This window comes from Ammodytes marinus (assembly GCF_949987685.1).
Source record: "Ammodytes marinus genome assembly, chromosome: 10".
NCBI classification, from domain to species: Eukaryota; Metazoa; Chordata; class Actinopteri; order Uranoscopiformes; family Ammodytidae; genus Ammodytes; species Ammodytes marinus.
In genome coordinates this window covers 18,023,254-18,035,585 of record NC_137214.1, presented here as the reverse complement: position 1 = coordinate 18,035,585, position 12,332 = coordinate 18,023,254, and positions in this window count along the sequence as shown.

Here is a 12,332-nt window from a genome sequence, read left to right as displayed (position 1 = left end):
GGGAAATATTCACAGATTTTTAGAAAAAGTGATTTTGACAAGCATTTTCCAGTATCGCTGACTCCATCTTTAACTGTTAGAACCTTGTGAGAATCCTTCCTTGTGTATTGTTCAAGGAACACATTGAATCATGGCCTGCATTTATTTCAGTGAAGGTAAATAATGTGCATTAATCTCCTCCAGGGTCCTATTAGATTTATTTAGTAAATTGCACTGATCCAGTCCTGGCTGAATGAATCACAGAGATTTACTGTTCGCTGCCCAGAGTGGAATAACCACAGCCAGCTGGAAAACAGGAATGAAATGCTGAAATCTGTTCAAACCATCAGTGCACATTTGTATTTTGTATCACATGGAATACTAATAGAGATTTTTTCTGTCTGTTGGTCAGTTTTGTTAGCACTAAAACCCAGCCGATTTGAAGCTGATGACATCGTCATTTGGGTAAAAAATCAACAATAAAGTGTAACAGTACACGAAAGTCCCGGTTCAGTATGTACCTCGGTTTTGAAGTCACTGTTCGGTTTGGTTCTCAGTTAAGAGGGAAAAAGCAAAAACCTGCTTGTTTGTGATAAGGAACATGAGTTTGATTAGTTAAACAATAACAGGTAAACATTTGCTAGCTGTCAGCGTCTCAGCAGGTGCACCACATTAAATTAAACATACAAATAAAGATATTTAAAACATATATAGTATATAATATTACATTAAATACAAATTTCTCATACAAAAGTGCAAGAGCAGCATTAACTACAATTGCGGCTTACAGTAGGTCTTTCAGAATAAAGAATAAAAAACTGCTGCAAAAATTGTACATTCGTCATAATTATGCCATATTAACGCTATTTAAATGAGAAAATGTGAAGCCTTTATTTATTCATTTGCATTGGTAAGTTCTGATACACACGCTGTATTAGTTGCGGTCTAGTCCGTATCTGTAAAGTAGTACATTTCTTTGGAAAACCCCAAAATGTTTCAGTGTAAATTTTGCCATTTCAAGTCGATCCAAATGTAACTGTTAAGCAAAAAGGCTGCAGAACCTCCTACTAAATGTTAAACGAAAAAAGCAACGATTTGAGCAACAGATTTTGCATCGGATCTCCCCGCAGGAACATAGCGCTGGTAAGATAAAAAATTAAATAAACTTCATATGGTAACAACATGGCTACAACAAAGGCATATTTGTGATATGAGATTGTTTTGGAGTGGTAAGCAGGCGGAAGAAAAAGGATGATTGCAGTCTTTGTATTTGAGGCTATCTGGCGCTAACATATGCTGAAACGCAGGGAGACGTGGACGTAAAACAGAACCATGTGCATATTGTGAAGTTGAATGTTTGAAGTGGTAAAAACTTCTCAAACTCCCTCTCAAAGCCTGACCTTTACTACAGCCCACCAACAGCTCCACGCACTCCTGATTCGTTCTGCGTTTATAGAGATAATCACCACACAAACATGTGCCAGGCCCTCCACACACGTGTTCTTGCGGCCCTGTGGCACACACGTGAGTACTGATAGGCCTCATTTCACTTTATTAGCCCAACAAGAGACTGTTGCTCCTTATTCTCGTGTTTACTGTGGTTTCACTAAAAGCCCACCGCCTCAGATGGGGCGGTGGGCGATATTGTGAGATCAGAAGGGACACAGGGAGGGAGGGAGGCCGCCCTGCTCGTCACACTAGTTTCCTTACAGTCCTGTCTGATTAATGAGAGCCTCTAAACGTCTACCTTGGCAGGAGGGGAAGAGTTCAACAATGCCCCAGCAACTCTCAACAGCGGTCCATCAGGAAGAAAAACGTGAGGCAAATTGAGATAGAGGAAAGGCATTAATACTAAAAAGAGTGTTTTTCTCCCAAAGTGAGACAACCCCACATGGACCAACAGTGAAAATACAACAATACTGGGAAAAAAAGAAAAGTTGTTAATCCACCACGTTTGTCCCTAGCATTGGGGCTGTATGTTGGTGTGAGGAGTTATTTAGGAGGGGCTGGCAGAAGTCGAAGCCTGTAACAGCACAGCGGACTCTCGGTGCAGAGGTGTCCCTTTGTTTGTTTAAAGGGCAGGAGAATCGATGGTCCCGTTTTTTGAGGCATGGCTCTGACCTCTCACAGTGGCACCTGTATCAATCACAGGCCGGCTTCGTTTCTCTGCCTCACTGCACGTCACATTTGTCTCTCGTGCTCGCTACCGTGGACGGAGGCTGTCCATCTACTCTCAAATGTCAGTCTACACTTCATGCCAGCTGTCAGCCGACACTGATTGATACATAAACAGGTTTAAAATTGTGACGAAAAAAGAAACTCTCTTGGAGAAAATCTACTGAAGGAAGAAATTGATTTTGGAGAAAGATTAACATGTCTGCCATGCGGCTTTAAGTCCAGTGTAGGAGAAATATGAGAAGCCAAGCCTCGCTTTGGTGAATAAGTATAAAGTAATGTAATAACATTCTGAAACCTGAACAGCTCTTTCTGCTGAAATTCAAAAGGGACTTCAGAAGCTAGATTTATTCAGACGTGGTCTGGTGTTGTTTGTGTTTTCTTGGGAGGCTGAAAATTATTGATCACGCAGGATGAAAAGCCAATCTGCACAAGAACGCACTTGTTTGTTATTCATCTGTAGGTCTTAGTGAAGTTGGAATGCCGGCATATTATCCGTTCCTGTAAGACAGATGTTGGTAAACATTTTCCAGTCTACCTAACTTGATTATACTGTACTCAAAAAGATTTTGATATTTGGAAACATTAATTAACCTTATACAAAAGTCACCTGCAATCCAATTAAAGAAGCTATGTGCTACACTAACAGTGTACTTTGTATGTTTTCAATTAAAGCCACATGAAATAATACAGAACAAAGAACATGAAAGCTGATTTTATCTTCCATTTTTCATGTCATTCTACATTTAAATTAGGCCAAAAAGAAAGGCAAATTAGTTTGGATGAGACCAGAGATAGACTAACCCATTGCACATGTAAATGAACAACTATGATAGTGAAATTTGCCCCCAAACTCTCTCATCTCACTTTTAGGCTGCAGACAATTTAAACACTGTTGAATATGTGTCTTCATATCCGAGCTCCTGTTTAACAAACCCTGAAGAAAACAAAGTCAAACCAGACAGAACTGTCCAAGGGGGTATTGAGGTGGAATCGAAAGCTTACTCACCACAACCAGCTCTCTGTTTTGATGGATTGGGCCTCACTTAATATGTGTGTATGGCTGATCATTACAAGGCAAAATTGTAATCATCCGGGCAGTTCCAGTTGGTTTAAAAGAGAGTGATGATTGGCATTACATAGTATTTAGTCTTGTTTTCACCACCAGACCTTGACAGTGAATCCACTTGCCGAGGGCTGCAGTGGGATTTGGGTGTTTGCTAATGCTGAATCATAATCAGTATTGCCGTGAAATGCCATGGGCAACAACCTCAAATCTGCTCGTGAACAGCAGCACAGATGCCTTGATTGTCAGATGTGACAAGTGCTGTGAGTTTCTGCTATAGCGTTGATTTATTTTCTCTCTTATGATACTTTTAACTTTCTTGGCACACTATTGCTACATTTTCCCACTTCGCCAACTGGCATATTAACACTTTTTAACTTCCTATCAACCTTTCACAGACAAACTTTCACAGCTTTGATTTAGTTTGTCTTATTTATTTTTTTCTACAGTTTGTTGACAGGATACATCTGCTTTCAGAAATTGCTGGTAGAAACCGAATCTGCTCTTGTGTATGGTCCACTGATTCTGATAGCCTCAATATGTTTGACTGAATCTTCATTATGACAGGCACGGTTGCAGCCAACATTTCATCAGGGATGGGGAAATAATTTGTTTATGTTCAAGGTCAAATGGCAAAGTGAAAAAGCGAGTTACATTTTTTTTTTTTTAACTTGCCTGTAAGTGATTGTGGAGAGAACACTTGTACAGTAAGACATTCATGTCCACAAAGGTAAACAAAGGTAAGAAACCACAAGCTTATACTGTATAAAGTCAAGGCATGAAATGAGGCATGGTAACAAGGTTATGAACAGTGCAATAATAAATGAGAGTGCATTGAATGCTCAAATTAATATTGTATGGACAGTGTATTATGCTCAGCCCTAGGCAGACTAAAGAATCTCTAACATAAACTGACAACCATTTTAGTGTCTTTAATATACAATTTCAACTAGAGTTATATAAAAAGCTAGATAACCCTAAAACCCAGTTTTTCCCCCCACTTGATGGCAGCAGAAACAAGTTGAACACTACACTGACATATTATCACCTTTCAAACGCACCATATGTAATATTCCATAGCTCTGAAAGCCCACAAACAATGCAATAACAAAAGATGGGCAAATGGCAAAAACTGACAGCTTTAAATTAAACTTTTTCTTTTATTTCAACAATTGATAAAGTCTTAATTTAATAATGTAGCTGCCTTAAATGTTAAATTCCTTAAAGTTCTAACTTCTTAGTTATTTTTGCAGTTTCAGTACATCTGACATTGTAGAATGTAAAAGACAATTCTAAGTCAATTATTATCACAGTCCATTTTGAAGTATCCAGCTCTCGCCTGTAAATGGCTTTAATTGCCACATTCAATGTGTAGAGTTCTGTTTGACATTATGCCTCGGAGGATAAAGTCAATTTCCCTACAGGGTCATCACGGAGTGGAGAAAAGGATTTTTGCAATGGGAATAGGGGAGAACTGGGTAATTTGTCACACGGGTTGGTTGTCACAATAGTTATATATCGTCACATATTTTGGGGGGTTGGTTGTCACATGTTATCTCAAGGCTGCAGCCAGAAAAGGAACTCAATAACAAAATAAATTGTCAAGCTGTATCCTCACTGACACCCCAGAGAAGGAAAGAATAGAGCAGGAAAAGGCAGCTAGCATGCAAAAGAAAAAAGGGCAACAAAATCAAAACAACCCAGTGCATCCCAAACTAGACCAGCTGCCAAGGCTACAGTAAGTTATGTAGGCCTATTTGTCAACTTGACAATGCAATTAAACTTTCAAATGTAGTTCTACTTTCTTGCCTTCTTTTTAAGATTATTCCCATTAAGATAACATTGTGACAAACAACCCCATAGTGTTTGACAACCGACCCCTTGATGGGGTTGGTTGTCACAATGTGTAAGGGTGTCTTTGATGATTAATTTCTTCTTTATTACAATAAGATAGAAAAAGTGAGGGGTACACATTTCAAGCCTTAAGCTTCAATTTAATGTAGGAATGACTATTGAAAGATGTTTAGGTGATAAGCAATTCTCACTAGAGTAAAAAGTGTGCCTACTTACCCCGTTCTCCCCTACTTTAGAGCTAATGTACTGTAGGTTTCAGTTCCACCTCTGTAATTCTCGTATTGATTTCAACTTAATTATTCCTCTCCTATGAGACAAAATCCATCTGGTACTTAATGAGAGTGCTTTCTGTGCAAATGGACATATTATTATTATTATTATTTTTTATCTCCGAGACATTCATATGATAACGTAAACGTAACACTGTAAATGTCTTTATACTGAATTCCAGCAGTGCCAACATGGGGTAGAAAAACAAAACAGTATAAATGAGAGATACCACCAACAACAAGAGAAGTTGTTTATGTGAGAAAAAAAAATACAAAAACAAAAGAAAAGTCAGTCATGAAGAAATAAATGGTTAAATAGCCCAGGAATGAAACCTCCTTGTAAGCTCTGATTAGATATTAGCACGTACCAATAGGCAAACCCGTGGAGCTCATCCACACTCTTTGGAGGCAGAGTGGGCAGGTATTCTTTCAAACACATGCTGCTGTTTGTATTGTGCCAGAGAGAGAGAGAGAGAGAGAGAGAGAGAGAGAGAGAGAGAGAGAGAGAGAGAGAGAGAGAGAGAGAGAGAGAGAGAGAGAGAGAGAGAGACATGGCTATAAGTAATGGAAGTGCTACTGCCAACTTGTCTTGTTGACAAAGCAGATGCATGAAGTGCAATATAATTTCGCTAACATAGTTGACAGTGGGGTCAAGCTTTTCAAACCATAAGAGCTTGACGAAGCAATAAGGGGCAATCTAACTGTTTAATTTGGTTTAAGATTTTAAGCTTGCTTTCCAATGTTGTTACAAGCATACAGTATATGTGGGTTTGAACTTGATGAATTGCAAGACTTACATTGAATGTCATATTTTGTATATTTTGTGGAAATTAAATGGAATTGTTTCAGTATCGGTATTGAGAAATTCTAGGCAGGTATTGTATCAAAGTCATACGTTTAGTGTCCGACCAAACTATAGTTTCTCATGAGTGTAGTTTTGCCTGTGAAAAGGAGTCGAATTTGAGTGTCATGGTTGTTACACAAAGCAGACAGATGTCTAACGAAATGTGGCACGTGGTAAACAGGTTTCAACCCTTTAGCAATTTCATTTGGTTAAGTTGTTTTATTAGCAAATGCTGAAAATGTTTACATAAGCTATCATGACAATGTATCAGTTTTCTACTGTGCTTCTTCGCTGCAAATGAAAAACTAAGTCTTGTTGACGCAGATGACATATGTTAAACTTGTGTATTACTCCATGCCTCATGAGATTGAATCCAGGAGACAAATTGAGAGGCCCTAACTAGATCTGTAATATCCCTGAGAGACTTTGGCGTGATACTATTTCTGCTGTCTTTATGTCGGCCTGACAGTAATGATCCTTGAGTACTGTGATGGAAGGTGAGTAATGGAGAAATGAGCCTCCAGTCAAAACAGAGACTTTTATTATTGATCTGTCATACTGTAATCAAAGAGCTTTAACATACGTGGCAGAGCGTCGCTGCAATGCTCGTTTTTTCCACGTTGTTGGCAATTAAAGCTGTAGCATGCAGCAGTAATTGTAACTGAGTGGCACCGCAACATAAAAAAAAGCCTCATTCGAGCTGATGTATTGTATTTCAACATATCTCTCATTGTCGCAGCGGTACTTTCTGCTGAAACTGCTCGCACAGTGCACCGGTGTGTTGGCCTTGAGGTGACAGAAAGTGCTGAGTTACTTTTCCATTCTTGCATTATGTTTACTTGATCCCCATCAAAAAGGAGTCCGGCTTTCCGTTTTGACAGATATTTCATGGCAATGTCGACGGCAAGTCTCGAGCTCAGATGTATGACTCTCCCTAAGCGTCTTAATGTCTCAGAAAGAGAAAGGTAATATCCAGATTATCAAACAATGAAGCCTGCTCGATGTTGGGAATCAATAGTTTGTTACAAAACGTTGAAATCATTGTGTGGGAGCCATTTATTACCAATAGGTTCAGAACTCACTACAGTAGCTCATCCATGTAGCCCCCACTCCTCTCTCTAACTGTCTCTAGATGCTACTTAATGAGCATAGCTATCTGTCTTTTTAAATTAGTCTGAAAGTCATGCATACAAATAAAACAAAAGCAGGTCACCCCAGAGGCCAGCTGCATTAACACATTAACAAGCCCATCAATAGTCCATTGGCCAACTGTAATGCCTAGCTTACATCACTGACTTCCCTGGTATGAATCTGCAGCTGATGAAGATTGACAGTTGCTCCACCCATCAATGTTTTTATTCCTGTCAGCTCCTGTCGATTTAAATGAAAAAAGAGTTGGAGACTGTACTGTTGAGCATATAATGCTGTTAAGGCAGCGTTAACTCTGGAGCTGCTGTTTGGCGAAACATTTGAAAAAATTTTACTTAAAAAAAAAATAAGATCCTTTTTCAGTTTGTTCAGTGGAACTTTGAAATGGTTTCGTCAGCTAAAGATCAAATAACTCTCGCAGAGAGCAAAGGGCAGAATTCATTCGGGCCCTTGTGAAAACTGTTGTCACATAGTCACTTTCAAAAGCATGTTATGGCTTCAATGCATGTTTTGGCAGTACAATGACTATATTTTCAGAGTTTTTAAAGATTTAGTAGATATTCAGTTTAAGGGAAAAGTTCAAATATGTGTCATCACTGTGAAGTTGCCTTTGTATGTTTAACTATACTCATACAGTTAAGTATATGCTGTTTGGAACTGGAAGTCTGTGCCATATTAGAAGGCTGTTCAAAATCAGCAACAAAAGATTAAAAGAAATAGGACCAACACCAAAAAAAAAAAAAAAAGTTAAAGCTAAAGTATATACACCCAATACACCCAAATACACCCACAATACAGAGATCTGCGTCCTGTCGATGGATCAGTGACTGGAATCTCACACTCTCCAACTCACTTGAACTGGTATCAACAATCTGCACACCTATTCGCAGGGGTATCTTAAACAGGTGCAAGCATTCAATGAAAACATTTTTTTTTACTTCAGTTCATAATTATACGGATGATATCCAAAGTTTGCTATGAACACACTGGCTTAATAATAAAACCAGCTGCTGTATGAACAGATCAACCCATCCTTTGTACACAGAACAGAATCATCTTGGAGGATCAAACAATGTACACGTGTTTCTGGTATCTATCGCTGAACGAACAGATCGTCTGAAACACCTCCACCGACACAATATAAAACCTTATGAACTTATGATCATTTGGTCCATCTAACAGGAGAGAAGTTGCAAAAGGGCTGCCATTAAATGAATTATTTGACACCTCAACCTGAAAAAAAACATTTAAAGGCAAGTAAGAAGCCCTTTCACATACACAGTGCATGAAATGAGTTCTGTGTAAATAAGGAACAATATAAATTACCGAGCAGAATTCAATTAAAAAAAACAGCAGCAAGAGAGGATGATCATTTCTCCAAACATTTCCGCTGTTTGTTGCCTTTTAGTTTTCCTCTCTCCTTTAAAGCAACTGCTTCCTTCTATCATTAATTGTGTCCCTGGTGTCTCACCGAGCCGTCTTTTCTTTTGATCTCAGTGTTTGTGTGCGTTGTTTGTCTAATGCGTCTTTTAATTATTAATGGTTCCTCTGGTTTTTAATCTTTTATATATTAAAAGTCAATTTACAGAGAATGTGAACGCATTAAAGACCAAGTTATTCATCTCTCACTTTAAACAGAAGAGAAGGGTAACATACAAAAGCAAGACTCTATTATCTTGAGATTAATGTTGCAGCAGCTGTTTCACCGCTGAAATTATTACAGCATAACGACAGCATCCTAGTACGGTGAGCACTGCATGGAAACATAAAATAAGCCTCCAGCTTTATCTGCGACTGTAGATTTTAGTTCAGATGGGCTGCTCTATTCTGTATTTCTAAAGAGACTGGGACAGCCTTTTGGCTCCTAATTAATAATACAAAACAAAACCTATCACAGCTATTTCATCTTTTAACAAGAGAGAAAAAGAGTGACACACTGCCTTACAGAAAGATGAAAGACAAAGAAGAAAATAGGCCTCATCGCAGCAGGTGGTGTCTTGGGGTGTGTTAGAGAAAAATGTCACAAGGCGCTTCTCAAAAGTTTTCAACGCACAACAGTTTGTATTTCAGGCTTTATAAGAGAGTATTTTTTTTTTTTACATTCTTGAAGTATTAATCAGCAACATTAATCCACGTTTGTGTTTTAAAAACACAAGAGGAGTCAGTCTGCAGCCAGTTTATGGAAAATTTAAGGGTGTGTTACATTTCTTTTCAGGTCATCTCTTGATCTACCACCAGAGATGAGAATCACCAGCGTGTCAAGCATCATAAAACATTCTATTATTGGAAGCGTGTTTCCATAATGTGTTTTCCCCCATTAAAACTGGGTTAAGGTTTTTTTTTTTTTGTCATTTAATGAAATAGATATTTTTTGTGTATCTCTCATCTGCGGTTCAGGAAAAGCTTTTTGGACATGCAAGTTTTATCTACTTGTAATGGGATAAATCTGAACAAAGGCTCTGGTCTGTTGGAACCCAGCAATAAAACAAGTCAAACATAATGATAAATGATATTTCTGCTCCTTGGTTTTAGTGTGTGTCATATGACCGTGAATGACACCTTCTTGAAATGATTCGCCCTCATTTTATTTCCTTTAGTCCTGTGATCCGTTGGCTGAAAGTAGTGGCGTTGCTCATTGGTGACTTTTGTCAGGGTGTTAGTGATTTAGTGGTTAAAGGCACACAAGCCAAGATCACTGAATACTTTCTCTGGGTTTTAGAGGGATTTGTGAGGTTATATTACCGTTGTCAAGGTCAGCAGCTGGAAAGGTCGACAAAGTGCATTGTATACACCTCCATTTAGCTCTCTCCCATGAGATCTGTGCAAATAATATTACCCATCAACTCAGATTGTAGCATTCAACAAAAAACACTTGTACTGGCATTTATGATAAAGTATTTACTCTCAGGTGCCATTTGCAAAAGGTCAAAGAGGGGGGTTATTTTTCTCTTTTTTTCCAACTCTGTACTAACTCTCAACGATGATGAGAGCAGAAACCTTGCTGTGATGGAGGGCAAAACATAGGTCAATGGTTTGCAGCTCAACCATTCAGACAGACACTTTCTCTCTGTGGCGCAGAGGTTATGTTTGCCTCAATTCAGCTTATCATTCATGTAGAGTGGTTTTAGATAAAGGCATACATCTCACAGCAGCACAGTGGCAACAAAACAAGACAAAAAGTTCATAAGAAAAAGTGTTTTTTATCTTTAATGCACCCCTAACATTGCCTTTGTTGTGCTGCTCTTGACTGTTTTGAAAAGACAAGACTCCTAGCCACAAACATTCTCAATTCAAAAATCTATATTTTTTTTATTTTTTTTAAAGTAAGGGTTACTTTAGCCCCATGAAACAGGGCTGATGTGAGAAGTGTAAATGGATTTGACTCCCAGCAAAAGACTCCTCAGTCACACCAGTTAGCATCCGACAGCTGATTTCTCTGCAGTCTGAGATTGTGTCTTCCTGATGTTATGGTTTTCATAGTCTAATAACAAAATATTCCCTGCCCTGATTTTTTCGCTACCTGTCCATTTTAATCTATTTCCACTAACCTAGTGTAATCCATCTTAATGTTCACCTATTAAGCAGTGGGCATTTCCTCTTCCTACTTGGATTTAAACCAGTTGCTCATTCAATAGAGGCTGAAGTTCACAGGTTGTGGCTACATACTGAGCGTCTTTGGTGCCCATATGGCAGTGAAAGATCACATTTTATTCTTCCTCATCCAAGAAAGGACACATTGTACTGGCCAGCGCGGGCCTCAAATATCCCCTAGCTTCACATTTTTCACCATGGTGATAATGTGGTTAAATGTGGTCTCTGTGCTATCCCTGCTTATGTAAGAGGAATTTGCACTTACAAGACTTTAAGTCTGATACACACTTTAACAAGAACTTGTAGAGGTACACAGATCCCAATGTTCTGGAAAGACTGGGAGTAAAGCCTCTTTAAATTCTGTAAAACTAATGCACACAATAGGTTAGCAGCCAGTGGCAATCTTCTTTAAATGATTTTCACTTGCAACCTTTTTCTATTTGCTGATGAGGTTTGGAGGAAACCTTCACCCTGGATTGAGCGTTTCTCACATAGAAAATGTTTTCAGTTCATGTGTTGATGAACTCAAGACTCTAAAAGCCAACATCCATCATCCCTGACCTTCACAACTCACATTTATGAATGTTTTTCCACTTTCTACATTAGCACACAAAGTCAGCCTCATGTTTGATCAAAACATTGGAGATTTTGTTTAGAATCCTATAGCACCAGGTAAATGTAGTGGAGTGCACCTGTTCTGTGTGATTACAGACAGAATGTTGCTGGACAGACCAGCTGTAATCACAATCATCAGCAACACTACACAATACAACAACCTGGTTCAGCCCAAGCCAGTGGTCCAATTGGCTGATTTTAGGAGATTATAAATCAGACTTAAGTAAACAATGACCAATAATATAAATTAACTTTAAAAGTGTCAGAATCCATCTCTTTTCTTCAGCTTTTTGAATAACTAGTGACACTGTGTTGATGATTCAATAGTTCCATTTTATAGTTTATTTTATCTTTACATTTTAATTTCCATGCTTTTGTTGATTTTCAGTTATATTGTTGCATTTTTGTATTTTGCATCTCTTTGTAAATCCCTTTGGATAACATATTTTGTTTATTTCAGACTTGAAATTGTACACCTAAAGCTAGCAAACTACTGTGATTCTACTTCAACTGTGAAAGTCTTAATGAACAATCTGCCTAAAGTGCTGTCTGATGTAAAGTTTTTAATTTGTTTCAGAGCAGACCAATGCATGTTTTATGTTTGATTTCACATCACCTCTGGTCTCGATACTTGCCCCTTCTCTGTATTGAACTGAATTATAAATACAGGAATACCTTTTAAATAATAAGCAGTAGGCTATAAGAAATATTATATTCCAGTGCAGGAAAATCATCAAAGGATTTGTTTTGGAAATTATTAAAAGGAGTTAAAAAAGCAAAACAAGTTGTG